Here is an 18,684-nt window from a genome sequence, read left to right on the forward strand (position 1 = left end):
TTTTATTGAGGTATAGTTGACTTGTGATACCATGTTGGTTTCAGGTGTACAACATAGTAATTCAAAATTTTTATAGGTTGTACTCCATTTAAAGCTATTATAAAATATCGTCTATATTCCTTGGGCTATATAATATATCCTTGTAGCTTATTTATTTTACACATAGTAGCCTGAACCTCTCAGTCTCCAACTCCTGTCTTGCCCCATCCCTTTCTCTCTCCCCACTGGTAACCACTAGTTTTGGTCTTACTGAGCACCTAGCAATTCTAGCTCCCACCCTCCACTAGGCCTTTTCATGAGCGTCTCTCTCATCTTCCCTCCCCAATTTGTTCTCTTGGCCAAGTCCTAACACCCCTTCCAAGACTCTGGACTAACATTTCCTCTACAAAGCCTTATTAAGCCTCTACTATGACTCTGATGCTGGGAGGGATTGGGGGCAGGAGGAGAAGGGGATGACAGAGGACAAGATGGCTGGATGGCATCACTGACTCGATGGACGTGAGTCTGAGTGAACTCCAGGAGTTGGTGATGGACAGGGAGGCCTGGCGTGCTGCGATTCATAGGGTCGCAAAGAGTCGGACACAACTGAGCGACTAAACTGAACTGAATTGAACTGATGCACCTGTCATTGTGCTAAGCAAGGGATACAGTAAGGAATAAAGCAGACATGGAAGAAATAAATGCCCTTAGGGTACCACTGTCTTCTTTGTATTATCACTGTCTCCTCCACAAGGCTGTGAAAGCCCTGAAGATAGAACTTGTTTTATTCATCTTTTAAAGTTATTTATTTATCTAGGTTGGGCTGTGCTGGGCCTTCGTTGCTGCATGGGCTATTCTCTAATTGTGCTGTGCAGGCTTCTCATTGTGATGGCTTCTCTTGTTGTAAAGCATGGGATTTAGGGCGAGTGGGCTTCAGTAGTTGCAGCTCCCGGGCTCTAGAGCATAGGCTCAGTAATTGTGGCGAATGGACCTAGTTGCTCCACAGCATGTGGGATCTTCCCAGATCAGGGAATCAAATCCGTGAATCCTGCATTGGCAGGCGTATTCTTTACCACTGAGTCGCCAGGGAAGACCTATTTTATTCATCTTTGAATCCCTATTATGGAACCCACAGAATGAATCAGATTATGTTTGTTGAATTAACAAAAGATTCCTCGAACATTTCTGTATCAGGGACATACAGGGTGCTCACTATAAGCTGTGAACATAACATAGAGCCAACAGAGCACATGACTGAATGAATGAAGTATGACTGAGTGACAATGAATGAATCAGGGGAAGACCGTGCTCTTTCCCACTTGGATGAAGCAGCCCAGAGCAGATGTCCTGATGTACGGCCAGTGAGAAGCCAGTGTCTAGGAAGCTGGGGGAAGGCTGATGGCCTTTTGTTCTTTCTGATACACAGAAATTTGAAGGACAATAAGGATTTGAACAAAGTGTGGAATCCAGAGTCTGACCTAGATATGAATTCTGGATCCACTACTTATTATTAGCCATGTGACCTTAGGCAAATCCCTTGTTTGTATCTTCATGTTCTCAACTATAAAATGGGGCTGAGGATAATACAAACAGGGTTACGATTAAATGAGATTACGCATTTAAAAGGCTGTAACCTGAGACCAGGCGGAGTTGGTGGTAGGAACTGACGGTTCCCACCACTGACAATGCAAATTCAGAAACACAGCGGAAGAGCCTTCCTTTCCTTCCAGCTAGAGGTCCCAGCCCTGATTGCTGTTCTAACCTCAAACGGCAGGAGGCGCTTTTCCTATTCAGCCCCTCCCTTCACCACCTGCCCCTTCACTCCCAACTCAGGGTTTACAGGTCCGCCCAAGTGCCTTCAAGGCCAAGGGCGTCTGCTACATCTTTACAAGACAGAGAGGGGAGGGTGGCAGTTAGGGCAGGGCATGGCAGGAAGCGGGCCAAAGAAGCACAGGTGTTTCTGGAGCCGGCCTTGCTGTGTGCCCGGCACTGGGCTTGGTGCTTAATATGTATCCTCTCATGTCCATGGAGTCCCAACAACAAAACATCTCATGTCCTCTTCATAACAATACTATTTAGAGATAAGGAAACTGACCTTCAGGGAGAGGTGGGATATCAATCCAAATGCCTCTCTAAGACTCTAAAATGTTTCCGCTGTGCCACGCTGGCCACCGCTTACAGATGATCACCGTACATTTGTGAAATAAATGTCAGTTCTCTTATTCCCAGGAAGAGCGAAACTGTGTGCCCCACCCCTAACTTCACCCCTGCCCCACCCCATCCCCCCACCCCCCGCGGAGAATCATGAATAAAGAATAAAAAGTAACATATTAAGGAGTGAACAGAATCCTTCAGACACCCATACCAGGAAGGAGGAAACAACCTCGGAGACTTGCTGGGCAGGAAGCAGCCAGAGACTGTCTGGCCCTGGCTGTGGTCTCCTGGGACAGAGGTCTAGAGAGGACTAGGATCTGGCTCAGCTGGAGGGAGGAAAGAACTGTGGGACTGGAGTTGGGGACAGGTTACTGAGGAGAACGGGATGCAGGGAGAGAAGATTGACCAGGGCTCAGAGGGGCAATGGCATTACCTGGTCCTCCCACCATCGGGGAGAGGGGTGAGTCAGAGACAGCCCCTGACTCCTGGCCCAACCTGCTGCCAACTTTTAAAATGAAAGTAGCAGGAGCGGACCCTCCTGAAGCTCCTGCGGAAGGCGGTTGCCAAGGGAGCTCTCGTCGGTCGGCCCTGGGCCTCGGGCGCTCCCCACCCGACAGAGGGACCCGGTCGACGGCTCCCCGCGCCCTCACCAGCGCCCGCAGCTTACCTGGGGGAGGCCAAGGTGCGTCCCAGGCAGGACAGGCCAAGGGGCTGCCTCAGGTATCCTGGAGTTCCCGCCCTGCCACACACTCCGAGGTCGCTCCTCGAATTAAAATCCTCCGCACAGGTTCCCGCTCGCCCAGCCCGGGGGGAGGGAGCCCGAGGAAATTCCCTCCCAGCCCTGAGAGGGCCTGGGCCGGGCCAGCCAGCTCGGCAACCTCAGCCCTGGGCTGGCCCTGGATGAATGAGCCCTTCCGCTCCGCCTGTCTGGGTTTGAGCCAGCCAGCCTGTGACCGCCCCTTTGCTCTTTCTCCTTGGCCCTGGCCCTGAACTCCGATCCTCTTCCTAGTCCTACCCTCCCAGGTCTCTTGCTCTGCGTTCTCAGCTCTCTGGAGAAAGACCTCAGCCAGAGGACTCCTTTCTCTTCCCACCGTCTTATTTCCTGATTCCTTGTCAAAAAGATGCCGGAGAGCAAGAGAGCTTATTGATGCATCCCAAAGGGGTTGGCGCCCCAAGACCCAGAGCAAGACAGAGCCAGATAGAGAATGGATGGAGGAGGCGAGGGGGTCTAAGGGAAAGACAGTCTTCCCTCCTGTGTCTCTTCCTTACTCACATAGGAGTACCGTCCAGCACTTCTGACACCAGATGTGTGGGTCTAACCCACCCCAAACAATTCCGCAATAGCAGCTGGGTGTCCTCAGTTTAACTCAGTTCTGACACAATCCACCTGGAGTGAATGTCAGGTCCCCCAGGTGAAGGGCTCAGACTGCTGCCCGCTTCAGAAGCCAGTTGCAAGAAGTAGGTCCCCAGGCCACCCACGACTTTCATCCACCTTAGCTACACATCAGAGGTTCTTGTGTCCCCTTCCTGAGATCTAGGGTGAGGTCTGGATGATTACCAAGCGCAGGAGTGTCTGTCCTCGTGGAGTTGGGATGCAACACCCTGCCCGTAGGTGGATGCGTTTACCAACCTGGAAACTCCCTGAACTCCTAATGTTGGGATTTTATGAAGACCTGCTCACATAGACATGATCAATTATTAACTCCATGTCTAGCCCCTCTATCCTGTCAGAGTATAGAAAATTTCAGTCCTCTAATACTGCCTGGCTTGGTCTTTCTAGTGACCAACTCCCATTCAGGAGCTCACCCAGAGTGGCCTCGTTAAAACAAAAGATGTTCATTGTGCTCTTATCTGGACTGAGAGTTTTACAAGTGTTTTAAGAGCCTTGTGTCAGGGACAGAGTCAAAAACCAAATAACAGAACAAAAAGATGCTGGCAGCGCTCTTATCACTTGGGAAATTACAAGACTTTTAGGCGCTCTCTCTAAACCAGGAACCTGGGACAGAGACCAATATGTATATATTTTTTTCTATTATCTCACACAAGGGAACCAAACAGCTGGAAAAAAGATATTTAGGAGTGGTCCAGAAATAGCAACTGAAGCCCTGGGAATGGGTGAGGTCACTCAGGGAGAGGAACCAGAGAAAGGAGAAAAGGGAATCTAGGACAGGACCCTGGGAAATACCAAGGGACATGCAGAGGATGGGGCAGGAGAAAGAAAGAGGAAAGGGGGCTTGCATGGTGGTCTAGTGGCTGACTCCACACTCCCAATGCAGGGAGCCCAGGTTTGATCCCTGGTCAGGGAACTAGATCCCACATACCGCAACTAAGAGTTTGCATGCTGTGACTAAGACCTGGCACAGCCAAATAAATGGATAAATAGGAAATAAAGAAAGAAGAAAGGGCCAGAAGTGAGAGCCAAGCGTTTGAGTCAGTTTGGGCTCCCACAGCAACATATTATAGGGACCTGGCAGTGCAATGGTTAAGACTCCACCTTCCAATGAGTTGACTACTTGGTTGGGGAACTGAGGTCCCAAAAGCCGCAGGGTGCAGTCAAAAGTCACAAACAAACAAACTACAGACTGGATGGCTTAAACAATGCTCATTTTTCAGTTCTGGATGGCAGGAAGTCCAAGATCAAGGTGCTGGCAGATCAGTGTCTAGAGAGGGCCTTCCTGGTTTGCAGACAGTCACCTTCTCTGCAGGTCCTCACCTGGTGGAAAGCAGAGAGAAGCAAGCTCTCTGGCATCTCTTTACAGAAGAGCTCTCATCTCATCATGAGGGCTCCACCCTCCTGACCTAATTACCCCCCAGAAGCTCCGTGTCCAAGACCATCATATGGGGGCTTGAGGCTTCAACACATGAACTGGCTGGAGAGGGAACACAACCCCACTATAGGGATTGAGCAGAAAGGCCAGAAAAACAGATGCAAATTGGAGCGGACAGAGCAAGTAGGCTGAAGTGGGAAGGGGTGGCTCTGGGAGATGCCCCAAAGCACTAAAGATGGATAGCTGAGCCTTTCCTCAGGAGCTTAAGGGAGTAGCACCCCACCCCTACTTCCTAACTAAAGTAGGGGCCACGGTCACCTGTTAGGAGTTAGAGGGATAAAGGTTGGATGGAAGATTGCAAGGAATTGTCAAATGTTTGAAAAAAACTGTTGAGATGAGAGAAACTTGACCCAAGTAATGTAGAGGCTCACAGAGGAGTATGGAGAGTCCAATCAGAACCACACACATACGTGGAGACTTCCCTGTGGTCCACTGGTTAAGAATCCTTCTTCCAATGCAGGGGACGTGCGTTTGATCCAGGGTCAGGAAACAAAGATCCCAAGCCTGGGTGCTGTAAATACTGAGCATGTGCACTCTGGAGCCTGCGCCTTTACAGAAAAAGAACAACACAGATTAACAGGGAGGCCAGGTTGAGGGGCCCTCAGGGCAGCTCCTGTCCTAAGTGACATGGTGGTAAGATCAAATGGGAAATGGATGAGACTCATGGGGAATGCTACCAACACCGTTCAGCTCCCAGATCTAGGGGGAGATTTTCCATAAGATCGGAACTGTCTACAGAGAAAAGGTCCTGCTTTAAGGGACTGTGGGCAGCCATTAAAGTGCAAAGAGCACCCGAGGCCAGCAGTGGCAGTGCTGGGCTGCAAAACTGCACGGGAACAGTGGCTGTGCCAACTCAACTCCAGGATCCAGTTTCCCCACCAAGTAAAGCAGGGCCCAGGCTGCCAGAGACACCACTGAGCAGTCCAGCCTCCAACCACCCTCTCCCTTGTTCTTGTCTCACCCTCAACAAGCTGCTTCCTGACTGTGACTTGGTTTCTCAAGCTATGTGACTTCAGAAAAGGAAGGTGTCTGCCCATAGCCAACACACGCATAAGTTAGGGAGCTCTCAGAGATCAAAGCCTGTATCTAATCTATCTCTATGTCCCCAGCACTCAGCACTGGGTTCAGCATTCAGTTGGGGTTCAAAACGGTATTTGAAAAACAGACCCGGGGGAGACTGATATGCCTTTAAATACACTTTGTAAATTAATAAATTCTCATTTAGGATTTGTGTATTGGTTGTTGTTGAAACCCCATTCATATGGATCAGTGCCTACAAATCATGTCAGTTCTGAAACATTGACAAGCTCATGTTTCTAAATCTGCAAAATTCAGAGCCTGGCCCTGCATTGTGGTGAATTCACCAAAATCATACTCATTTCCTTTTTTAAAATTTATTTTATTGAAGTATCGTTAATTTACAATTTGTGTTCATTTCTGCTGTACATCAAAGTGATTATATATATATATATATATATACTTATATATATACACACATACATTCTTTTTCATATTCTTTTCCATTATGGTTTATCAGAAGATACTGAATATCCCTGTGTTATACAGTAGGGCCTTCTTTATCCATCCTATATATAATAATTTGCATCTGCTAATCCCAAACTCTCAATCCATCCTCCCCCATTCCCTCCCCCTTGGCAACCACAAGTCTGCTGTCTGTGTCTGTAAGTCTGTTTCTGTTTTGCAAAAGAAGTACATTTGTGTTATACTTTATATAAGTATATACTTTATATAAGTATATAAGTATCTTATATAAGTGATATCATATAGTATTTGTCTTTCTATTTCTGACTTACTTCAATTTTAGTATGTTAATCTCTAGCTCCATCCATGCTGCTACAAACAACATTATTTCATTCTTTTTTATGGCTGAGTAGTGTTCCATTGTATATAAAGATCATGGCCCTTCGAGATCCGTGAACCAGGCTTCTTCTTTGTAAAGTAACATACCCAGCACCATCCCTCCTCATCCAACCAACATCATGAGATCTAGATCTTTTGCCTGGGAATTCCCGGGCAGCCCAGTGTTTAGGACTGGGTTTTGCTGCCCTGGGAAAGAACATAGTAGGATGGTAGGACTGATTTGGGTTTGGGCGCTATAGGAATGCAAGGACCTCGCGTCCTTCCAGCTCACCACACCCAGCTCCTCCTCATTCATCCCTCCAAACTTTGGCTGTCGGATATGTAATCTGTGCCCAGAATTTGTTTCATTGGTTTTTCAATGTCCTCAGAAAGAGGACATTTGACTCAGGCTGGGCCAATTTGTTTCCTTTTCCTAAAAATGGCCAAAGGGGAAGGGAGACTGTACTTTGTCTCTGCTTATAGCTGTAACTAAAAGAGGTAAGCCTGGGAGCTACAGAGAGTTCCTTACGAAGAGACGCAGAGTTAACGAATCTTTGCCATGGCACTCTGAACTTGCCACACAACTTCTGACACTGCTGGTCACCAAATGTGTGACCACTAAGCAATTCTCTGTAACCCCAGCTGGGCATCCTGCAGTTAACTCTGTTCTGACACGATTGCCCTGAAGAGAGCGTCACATCACACAGATGAAAGGCTTAGACTCATGAGACTGTCCCCGCTTCAGATGCCAGTCCCAAATAGCAAGTTACCCAGGACTTCCAAACAACTTGGTTACAAACTGGAAGTTCCCACATTCCTGTACTCAAATTTGAATAACTTGCTACAGTGGATCACAGAACTCGGAAACACATTTACCAGTCTGTTAAAAAATTAAATGATAGTGGATACAGATGAAGAGGCAGGTGAAGACATACAGGATGAGGTCTGGGAGGGTCCCAAGAGCAGGAGCTTCTGTTTCTATGGAGTTAGGGTGCACACCTTCCCAGTATACGGCTGTACTCACCAACATGAGAGCTCTCAGAAGCCCATGCTATTGGCATTTTACAGATGCTTGCTTGTATAGGCGTGATCAATTATTAACTCCCATTTCCAACCCTTCTACCCTCACTAAAGAAGTGAGGGTGGAAGCAGGGCTGAAAATTCCAAGCTTCTAATCATGGCTGGTCTTTTTGGTGACCAGCCCCCAACCAGGAGCCCACTCAAAGTTGCCCCATTAAAAAGAAAGATGCTCTTAACTATTAAGAAACCACAAGGGTTTCAGCAGCTGAGCCAGGAACTGGCTGCAGAGACCCATGAATATGTTCTATTTTCTCACACACACCATAACACCTACCACAAAGTAGTTAAAATACTCGAATATGTGTCTTTCTCTTTCACTGCTAAAGAGATTATGAGCTCTTCAAGAACAGTAACCTTCACTGTTTCATCTTTGTATCCATGCAATTATGCCCCAAATCTGACACAAAGTAGGAAACAATGAATGTTGAACTTTCAAAATGGGCAACAAAAATGAGGTTCCCACCTTTCCGAGGTGAAGACCCCCTCAGCCACCAGCAGGTGTCAGGACATGTCTCTGTGGCTTCTGACTACCAAGCTCCTTGTCCGATCCATAGCGATTGGTAAAAGTACAGGTGAATCACTGAAGGTATGAAGAGTGACCACCTGAACAACTCTAAGGCCAGGGTGTCAGGCTCTAACAAGAAGTGGTATAACCGAGGCTGCAACAAACTACTCATTGTATTCCTCCAGATTCCCAATAGCATGTTTCCCGAATGCTGAGCTCTTGCCTAAACAGGTTGTGTGTGTGTGTGTGTGTGTGTGTGTGTCTGTGTGTGTGTGTGTCTGTGTTAGTCGCTCAGTCGTGTCCGACTCTTTGGGACCCCATGGACTGAAGCCTGCCAGGCTCCTCTGTCCAAGGGATTCTCCAGGCAAGAATACTGGAGTGGGTTGCCATTTCTTCCTCCACCTAAACAGGTTAGATGAACTGCAAAGAGAAGTCTCCCAATAAGTGATCTTTCCTTATGGGTTTTAGCATTCTATGTCTAAAGGAAAAATAAATTGTTAAAAAGATACTCATCTATGAAAAAGTACAGAAAATCTGATACAGAGGAGCTGGTAAATAATCTGCCTGCGATGCGGGAGACCTGGGTTCGATCCCTGGGTTGGGAAAATCCCCTGGAGAAGGGAACAGCTACCCACTCCAGTATTCTGGCCTGGAGAATTCCATGGACTGTATAGTCCATGGGGTTGCAAAGGGTCGGATATAACTGAGGACTTTCACTTCACTTTGTCAGGCGAGTGTATCACCCTCGCCTGTGTGTTCTGTCTCATCACAACAAAGATTTGGAGTGACGGACATTAAAGCCCTCGGCATGTCACAGCTCTTGGGTCTTGAACAGACCGTGTTATAGCTCTTAGACAAATCAGTGTTACAGCTCTGTGTTACAGCTCTATTTTATTTAGATAATAACAGGAAAATCCATCCTCAAGGCGTGAGGGCATGTCGACCCAAAGACTCGAGGAGAGGAGAAGAGAGCCCCCGGCACACGGGAGGAGGGGGGAGAGAGAGAGAGAACCCCAGCCCTTTGGCTCCTCTTTTTATATGTCCCCCCCCAAGCCGCCCCCGGGGCCTGCCCTATGTAAATTGGGTTAGCCAGGAGTGTTGTTGGTTCTACCTGAGGTCCTCACTCCAGTCCTCCAACCTTCCTTTGTTCTATTTTCGCGGGCTTGTCTCTTCCTTATGTTTTAGCCACCGCCATTCTGGACTCCTTTTCCCTATTCTACCTACCTAACAACTTCAAAAACAAAAAACCAACAACAACAAAGCAAACAAAAGAAACTAGATGAAATAAAAAGAAAAGAAAATCTTTTAAATGCATGGCTGACCTTGACCGGAATGTGAGGAGTCTCTAGGAGAAAGCAGGAGTAGGCACGTGTGAGAGCCATATTTGTGCCAGAGTCATATGCAGATTCCTAGTGACCCAGCATCTGTGTTTTCATGGACCATGGAGGTAAGGAAAATTAAAAGTTACTCAGTCATGTCTGACTCTTTGCAACCCCATGGACTGTGATGAATTCTCCAAACCAGAATACTGGAGTAGGTTTGCCATGCCCTCCTCCATGGGATCTTTGCAACCCAGGGATCAAACCCAGGTCTCCCACATTACAAGTGGATTCTTTACCATCTGAGCCACCAGGGAAACCCAAGAAAACTGAAGTGGGTAGCCTATCCCTTCTCTAGGGGATTCTTCCCTACCTAGGAATCAAACCGGGGTCTCCTGCATTACAGGTAGATTCTTTACCAGCTGAGCTACAGGGAAACCCACCCTGGGCCTAAAGAGAGCAGAAAATAAAGTCAGAGGGCAAGGCTGAGCCTCTCCAGTACCCAAGCCACTAATAGCCTCAGTGGACAACGAGCAAACTGAAAACAAAACCTGGGAGAGTGGGAGTGGGGATGCAGGCCTGTCTTCACTCGGATCAGAGAAGAGGGAAAAATAAACATAAAACCATCTCTCCTGAGAATTCTCTATCCCACGCCTCCACTTATACGTGTTTACCTTGGGGCATACTCTCCTTAGCTGTATGGATCAAACACTCCAAGATGAAAATTTAGAGTGTTTCTGGATTGGCAGGACAGAGAGACAGCTGGGAGAGGCAAACCCAAACTTCCTCTTGAAGGATATGAGTAAACTCGGGCTTCAAATATTTCCCACAAAGTTTCAACATGACTCACAATTTTTTTAAAAGGCCTCTGATTACTCGAAGAAACAAATCCCTATAAGCAGAAACAACCAGCTAGAGGATCATACCCGTAAAGATCAGAAATATGTGTGTTTTTTAAATTTTTTAAAATTTTTTTGGCTGCATTCAGTCTCCATTGCTGCACATGGGCTTTCTCTAGCTGCAGTGAGTCTATTCTGTGTTGTGGTGCCTGAGCCTCTCATTGCAGTGGTTTCTATTGTTGCAGAACATGGACTCTAGACACTGGGGCTTCAGTAGTTGCAGCCCCCCAGGCTCTGGGGCTTAGGCTCAGTAGCTGGGATGCACAGGATTTAGTGGGATGTGGGTGGGGTCCTGTGCCATGTGGGATCTTTCCAGACCAGGGATTGAACCTGTGTCCCCAGCATTGCAAGTTGGATTCTTAACCACTGGACCACCAGGAAAGTCCCAAGATACTGCTAGTTTGAACTATAAACTATAGTTTAATTATGTTTAATATGTTGAATAAATTAGAAGGAATTAAAAGTATAACCAAGAAAAAGCAAATAGCAATGACTGGAAGTCTAGGCAAGTAACAATAGAGTCTAAAAATCCTGGATATTTTCCTTTGTTTAATTTCACTAGAGAAATTTAGGAACCCTTGACTGCCAGAAAAACCAACAGTAGGGTAACTGGAAGGACTGGTATATGCAGCAAGATTCCTGGCTGTGTTCACCATATGGAAATTCACTGTGCCAAAAGTTGCTCAGGGGATGTAGCTCAGTGGTAGAGCGCATGCTTTGCATGTATGAGGCCCCGGGTTCAATCCCCGGCATCTCCATATTTTGGGCTTCCCACTGGCTCAGTGATAAAGAATCTGCCTGCTAGTGCAGAAGATGCCCAAGAGGCAAGTTTGATCTCTTGGCTCAGGAAGATCCTCTGGAGTAGGAAATAGCAATCCGTTCCAGTATTCTTGTCTGGAAAATTCCATCGGCAGAGGAGCCTGGCAGGCTACAGTCCATGGGGTCACAAGGAGCTGGACATGACTGAGTATGTGTGTGCACACACACAAACACACACATGCCTGCAAGTTACAGAGATTGGTGAAGGTTTTAATTTAGAACTGCTGACCTTAGTTAAGCTTCTCAGAACTTTCTTTGATAAAATATATGTAACATAGTATTTACCACTTTACCCATCTTTAAGTGTACAACTCAGTGGATTCTCATTGCTTTTTAAGTCTTCTCTTTGTTCTTGATGTTTCATTGTTCAGTCACTAAGTCATTGCCTTCTCCTTATAGGAGAAAGCAATGGCAACCCACTCCAGTATTCTTGCCTGGAAAATCCCATGGACAGAGGAGCCTGGTAGGCTGTAGTCCATGGGGTTGCACAGAGTCGGACATGACTGAAGCGACTTAGCAGTAGCAGTAGCACTAAGTCATGTTCAAATCTGCGACCCCATGGACTGCAGCACATCAGGCTTCCCTGTCCTCCACTATCTCCTGGAGTTTGCTCAGACTCATGTCCATTGAGTCAGTGAGGCTATCTAACCATCTCATCCTTTGCCTCTACCTTCTCCTGTTGCCTTCAGTCTTTCCCAGAATCAGGGTCTTTTCTAATGAGTCAGCTCTGTGCAACAGGTGGCCAAAGTATTGGAGCTTTACCTTCAGCATCAGCCCTTCTAATGTATATTCAGGATTGATTTATCTCGGATTGACTGATTTGATCTCCTTGCAGTCCAAGAGACTCTCAAGACTCTTCTCCAGCACCACAATTCGAAAGCATCAATTCTTCTGTGCTTAGCATTCTTTATGGTCCAACTCTCACATCTGTACATGACTACTGGAAAAACCGTAGCCTTGGCTAGACAGACCTTTGTCAGAAAAGTCAGGTCTGCTTTTTAATAGTCTGTTTAGGTTTGTCGTAGGTTTCCTTCCAAGGAGCAAGCATCTTTTAATTTCATGGCTGCAATCATCATCCGCAGTGATTTCGGAGCCTACAAAGAGAAAATCTGGAACTACTTCCACTTTTTCCCGTTCTATTTGCCAAGAAGTGATGGGACCAGATGCCATGATCTTCGTTTTTTGTTGTTTTTTTTTTTTTTTTAAATAAGTTCAATTCAGTTGAGTTCAGTTCAGTCGCTCAGTAGTGTCCAACTGTTTGCGATCCCATGAATTGCAGCATGCCAGGCCTCCCTGTCTATCACCAACTCCCGGAGTTCACTCAGATTCATGTCCATCGAGTCCGTGATGCCATCCAGCTGTCTCATCCTCGGTCATCCCCTTCTCCTCCTGCCCCCAATCCCTCCCAGCATCAGAGTCTTTTCCAATGAGCCAACTCTTTGCATGAGGTGGCCAAAGTACTGGAGTTTCAGCTTTAGCATCATTCCTTCCAAACAAATCCCAGGGTTGATCTCCTTCAGAGTGGACTGGTTGGATCTCCTTGCAGTCCAAGGGACTCTCAAGAGTCTTCTCCAACACCACAGTTCAAAAGCATCCATTCTTCGGCACTCAGCCTTCTTCACAGTCCAACTCTCACATCCATACGTGACTACTGGAAAAACCATAGCCTTGACTAGACGGACCTTAGTCGGCAAAGTAATGTCTCTGCTTTTGAATATGGTATCTAGGTTGGTCATAACTTTTCTTCCAAGGAGTAAGCGTCTTTTAATTTCATGGCTGCAGTCACCATCTGCAGTGATTTTGGAGCCCAAAAAAATAAAGTCTGACACTATTTCCACTGTTTCCCCATCTATTTCCCATGAAGTGATGGGACTGGATGCCATGATCTTCGTTTTCTGAATGTTGAGTTTTAAGCCAACTTTTTCACTCTCCTCTTTCACTTGCATCAAGAGGCTTTTTAGTTCCTCTTCACTTTCTGCCATAAGGGTGGTGTTATCTGCATATCTGAGGGTATTGATATTCTCCAGGCAATCTTGATTCCAGCTTGTGTTTCTTCCAGTCCAGCGTTTCTCATGATGTACTCTGCATAGAAGTTAAATAAGCAGGGTGACAATATACAGCCTTGACGCACTCCTTTTCCTATTTGGAACCAGCCTGTTGTTCCATGCCCAATTCTAACTGTTGCTTCCTGACCTGCATACAGATTTCTCAAGAGGCAGGTCAGGTGGTCTGATAGTCCCATCTCTTTCAGAATTGTCCACAGTTTATTGTGATCCACACAGTCAAAGGCTTTGGCATAGTCAATAAAGCAGAAATAGATATTTTTTTCTGGAACGCTCTTGCTTTTTCCATGATCCAGCAGATGTTGGCAATTTGATCTCTGGTTCCTCTGCCTTTTCTAAAACCAGCTTGAACATCAGGGAGCTCACGGTTCACATATTGCTGAAGTCTGGCTTGGAGAATTTTGAGCATTACTTTACTAGCATGTGAGATGAGTGCAATTGTGGGGTAGTTTGAGCATTCTTTGGCATTGCCCTTCTTTGGGATTGGAATGAAAACTGACCTTTTCCAGTCCTATGGCCAATGCTGAGTTTTCCAAATTTGTTGGCATGTTGAGTGCAGCACTTTCACGGCATCATCTTTGGGAATTAAAAGTACAACCAGGAAAAAGCAAATAGCAATGACTGGAAGTCTAGGCAAGTAACAATAGAGTCTAAAAATCCTGGATATTTTCCTTTGTTTAATTTCACTAGAGAAATTTAGGAACCCTTGACTGCCAGAAAAACCAACAGTAGGGTAACTGGAAGGACTGGTATATGCAGCAAGATTCCTGGCTGTGTTCACCATATGGAAATTCACTGTGCTAAAAGTTGCTCAGGGGATGTAGCTCAGTGGTAGAGCGCATGCTTTGCATGTATGAGGCCCCGGGTTCAATCCCCGGCATCTCCATATTTTGGGCTTCCCACTGGCTCAGTGATAAAGAATCTGCCTGCTAGTGCAGAAGATGCCCAAGAGGCAAGTTTGATCTCTTGGCTCAGGAAGATCCTCTGGAGTAGGAAATAGCAACCCATTCTAGTATTCTTGTCTGGAAAATTCCATCGGCAGAGGAGCCTGGCAGGCTACAGTCCATGGGGTCACAAGGAGCTGGACATGACTGAGTATGCGCGTGCACACACACATACACACACATGCCTGCAAGTTACAGAGATTGGTGAAGGTTTTGATTTAGAACTGCTGACCTTAGTTAAGCTTCTCAGAACTTTCTTTGATAAAATATACATAACATACTATTTACCATTTTACCCATCTTTAAGTGTACAACTCAGTGGATTTTGATTGCTTTTTAATCTTCTCTTTGTTCTTGATGTTTTGTTGTTCAGTTTAAGTCATGTCCAACTCTGCGACCCCATGGACTGCAGCAGTCCTCCATTATCTCCTGGAGTTTGCTCAGACTCATGTCCATTGAGTCAGTGAGGCTATCTAACCATCTCATCCTTTGCCTCTACCTTCTCCTGTTGCCTTCAGTCTTTCCCAGAATCAGGGTCTTTTCTAATGAGTCAGCTCTGTGCAACAGGTGGCCAAAGTATTGGAAATTTGCCTTCAGCATCAGTCCTTCTAATGAATATTCAGGGTTGATTTATCTCGGATTGACTGATTTGATCTCCTTGCAGTCCAAGAGACTCTCAAGACTCTTCTCCAGCACCACAATTAAAAAGCATCAATTCTTCTGTGCTTAGCCTTCTTTATGGTCCAACTCTCACATCTGTACATGACTACAGGAAAAACCGTAGCCTTAACTAGACAGACCTTTGTTAGAAAAGTCATGTCTGCTTTCTAATAGTCTGTTTAGGTTTGTTGTAGGTTTCCTTCCAAGGAGCAAGCATCTTTTAATTTCGTGGCGGCAATCACCATCCGCAGTGATTTCGGAGCCTACAAATAGAAAATCTGCCACTGCTTCTACTTTTTCCCCTTCTATTTTCCATGAAGTAATGGGACCAGATGCCATGATCTTAGTCTTTTTGGTTTTTTTTTTTAAATAAGCTCAGTTTAGTTCAGTTCAGTTCAGTTCAGTCGCTCAGTCGTGTCCGACTCTTTACGACCCCATGAATCACAGCACACCAGGCCTCCCTGTCCATCACCAACTCCCGGAGTTCACTCAGAGTCATGTCCATCGAGTCAGTGATACCATCCAGCCATCTCATCCTCTGTCGTCCCCTTCTCCTCCTGCCCCCAATCCCTCCCCAGCATCAGAGTCTTTTCCAATGAGCCAACTCTTCTCATGAGGTGGCCTAAGTACTGGAGTTTCAGCTTTAGCATCATTCCTTCCAAACAAATCCCAGGGTTGATCTCCTTCAGAGTGGACTGGTTGGATCTCCTTGCAGTCCAAGGGACTCTCAAGAGTCTTCTCCAACACCACAGTTCAAAAGCATCCATTCTTCGGCACTCAGCCTTCTTCACAGTCCAACTCTCACATCCATACGTGACTACTGGAAAAACCATAGCCTTGACTAGACGGACCTTAGTCGGCAAAGTAATGTCTCTGCTTTTGAATATGGTATCTAGGTTGGTCATAACTTTTCTTCCAAGGAGTAAACGTCTTTTAATTTCATGGCTGCAGTCACCATCTGCAGTGATTTTGGAGCCCCCAAAAATAAAGTCTGACACTATTTCCACTGTTTCCCCATCTATTTCCCATGAAGTGATGGGACTGGATGCCATGATCTTCGTTTTCTGAATGTTGAGTTTTAAGCCAACTTTTTCACTCTCCTCTTTCACTTGCATCAAGAGGCTTTTTAGTTCCTCTTCACTTTCTGCCATAAGGGTGGTGTCATCTGCATATCTGAGGGTATTGATATTCTCCAGGCAATCTTGATTCCAGCTTGTGTTTCTTCCAGTCCAGCGTTTCTCATGATGTACTCTGCTAGAAGTTAAATAAGCAGAGTGACAATATACAGCCTTGACGTACTCCTTTTCCTATTTGGAACCAGTCTGCTGTTCCATGTCCAGTTCTAACTGTTGCTTCCTGACCTGCATACAGATTTCTCAAGAGGCAGGTCAGGTGGTCTGATAGTCCCATCTCTTTCAGAATTGTCCACAGTTTATTGTGATCCACACAGTCAAAGGCTTTGGCATAGTCAATAAAGCAGAAATAGATGTTTTTCTGGAAGTCTCTTGCTTTTTCCATGATCCAGTGGATGTTGGCAATTTGATCTCTGGTTCCTCTGCCTTCTCTAAAACCAGCTTGAATATCAGGGAGTTCACGGTTCACGTATTGCTGAAGTCTGGCTTGGAGAATTTTGAGCATTACTCTATTAGCATGTGAGATGAGTGCAATTGTGGAGTAGTTTGAGCATTCTTTGGCATTGCCCTTCTTTGGGATTGGAATGAAAACTGACCTTTTCCAGTCCTATGGCCCCTGCTGAGTTTTCCAAATTTGTTGGCATGTTGAGTGCAGCACTTTCACGGCATCATCTTTGGGAATTAAAAGTACAACCAGGAAAAAGCAAATAGCAATGACTGGAAGTCTAGGCAAGTAACAATAGAGTCTAAAAATCCTGGATATTTTCCTTTGTTTAATTTCACTAGAGAAATTTAGGAACCCTTGACTGCCAGAAAAACCAACAGTAGGGTAACTGGAAGGACTGGTATATGCAGCAAGATTCCTGGCTGTATTCACCATATTGAAATCCACCGTGCTAAAAGTTGCTCAGGGGATGTAGCTCAGTGGTAGAGCGCATGCTTTGCATGTATGAGGCCCCGGGTTCAATCCCCGGCATCTCCATATTTTGGGCTTCCCACTGGCTCAGTGGTAAAGAATCTGCCTGCTAGTGCAGAAGATGCCCAAGAGGCAAGTTTGATCTCTTGGCTCAGGAAGATCCTCTGGAGTAGGAAATAGCAACCTGTTCCAGTATTCTTGTCTGGAAAATTCCATCGGCAGAGGAGCCTGGCAGACTACAGTCCATGGGGTCACAAGGAGCTGGACATGACTGAGTATGCGCGTGCACACACATATACACACACATGCCTGCAAGTTACAGAGATTGGTGAAGGTTTTGATTTAGAACTGCTGACCTTAGTTAAGCTTCTCAGAACTTTCTTTGATAAAATATATGTAACATAGTATTTACCATTTTACCCATCTTTAAGTGTACAACTCAGTGGATTTTGATTGCTTTTTAATCTTCTCTTTGTTCTTGATGTTTTGTTGTTCAGTTTAAGTCATGTCCAACTCTGCGACCCCATGGACTGAAGCACACCAGGCTTCCCTGTCCTCCACTATCTCCTGGAGTTTGCTCAGACTCATGTCCATTGAGTCAGTGAGGCTATCTAACCATCTCATCCTTTGCCTCCACCTTCTCCTGTTGCCTTCAGTCTTTCCCAGAATCAGGGTCTTTTCTAATGAGTCAGCTCTGTGCAACAGGTGGCCAAAGTATTGGAAATTTACCTTCAGCATCAGCCCTTCTAATGTATATTCAGGATTGATTTATCTAGGATTGACTGATTTGATCTTCTTGCAATCTAAGACTCTCAAGACTCTTCACCACAATCCAAAAGCATCAATTCTTCTGTGCTTAGCCTTCTTTATGGTCCAACTCTCACATCTGTACATGACTACTGGAAAAACCATAGCTTTGACTAGACAGACCTTTGTTGGAAAAGTCATGTCTGCTTTTTAATAGTCTGTTTAGGTTTGTCGTAGGTTTCCTTCCAAGGAGCAAGCATCTTTTAATTTCATGGCTGCAATCATCATCCGCAGTGATTTCAGAGCCTAGGAAAAGAAAATCTGTCACTGCTTCCACTTTTTCCCCTTCTATTTTCCATGAAGTGATGGGACCAGATGCCGTGATCTTAGTTTTTGTTTTTGTTTTTGTTTTTTAAATAAAATCTCTTGATTTAAAAAAATAAAATTTGATTAACTTATCATCTTAAAAATATCTTTGCACAATCCAATCACATTGGACCAATATTAGTGTCTTTTAAAATTATTTAAAGGAAATTTTTAAAATAATTGGCATTTTATGAAATACAGAACCATGTGGAATATTTTTGCAAATTTATGAAGATATTAGAAAGACCAACTATATAAAAAGCTATGTTTTAAACGCATGAAACCATACAGAAATATCTTTCATAACACAAAATGGAAGATACTATAAACAATGATATATCTGTAAACCATTTATTTAGATATGTCTAATCATATTAAGGTCTTAGTGTTTTGGTGATGGTTTTATAGCATG

General features: G+C 45.4%; 1 protein-coding gene and 3 non-coding genes across 4 annotated transcripts in view; 3 read left to right on the forward strand and 1 right to left on the reverse strand.

Moving 5' to 3' along the window:
• RHBDL2 (rhomboid like 2) overlaps positions 1-2,904 on the reverse strand; it is a 60,849-nt gene extending 57,945 nt beyond the window's left edge. Inside the window, exon 1 of the mRNA XM_004001823.5 lies at positions 2,801-2,904. The gene's annotated coding sequence lies outside the window, so the exon portion shown is untranslated. The remainder of the gene's footprint in view (positions 1-2,800) is intronic.
• Positions 2,905-11,310: 8,406 nt separating this feature from the next.
• TRNAA-UGC (transfer RNA alanine (anticodon UGC)) lies at positions 11,311-11,382 on the forward strand. Its single transcript has one exon. It is a non-coding gene; the product is annotated as a tRNA-Ala (tRNA).
• A 2,938-nt stretch (positions 11,383-14,320) lies between these two features.
• Positions 14,321-14,392, forward strand: TRNAA-UGC (transfer RNA alanine (anticodon UGC)). The gene has a single exon. It is a non-coding gene; the product is annotated as a tRNA-Ala (tRNA).
• Positions 14,393-17,153: 2,761 nt separating this feature from the next.
• Positions 17,154-17,225, forward strand: TRNAA-UGC (transfer RNA alanine (anticodon UGC)). The gene has a single exon. It is a non-coding gene; the product is annotated as a tRNA-Ala (tRNA).
• The last annotated feature ends 1,459 nt before the right edge of the window (positions 17,226-18,684 follow it).

This window comes from Ovis aries, chromosome 1, assembly GCF_016772045.2.
Source record: "Ovis aries strain OAR_USU_Benz2616 breed Rambouillet chromosome 1, ARS-UI_Ramb_v3.0, whole genome shotgun sequence".
Lineage (NCBI taxonomy): Eukaryota > Metazoa > Chordata > Mammalia > Artiodactyla > Bovidae > Ovis > Ovis aries.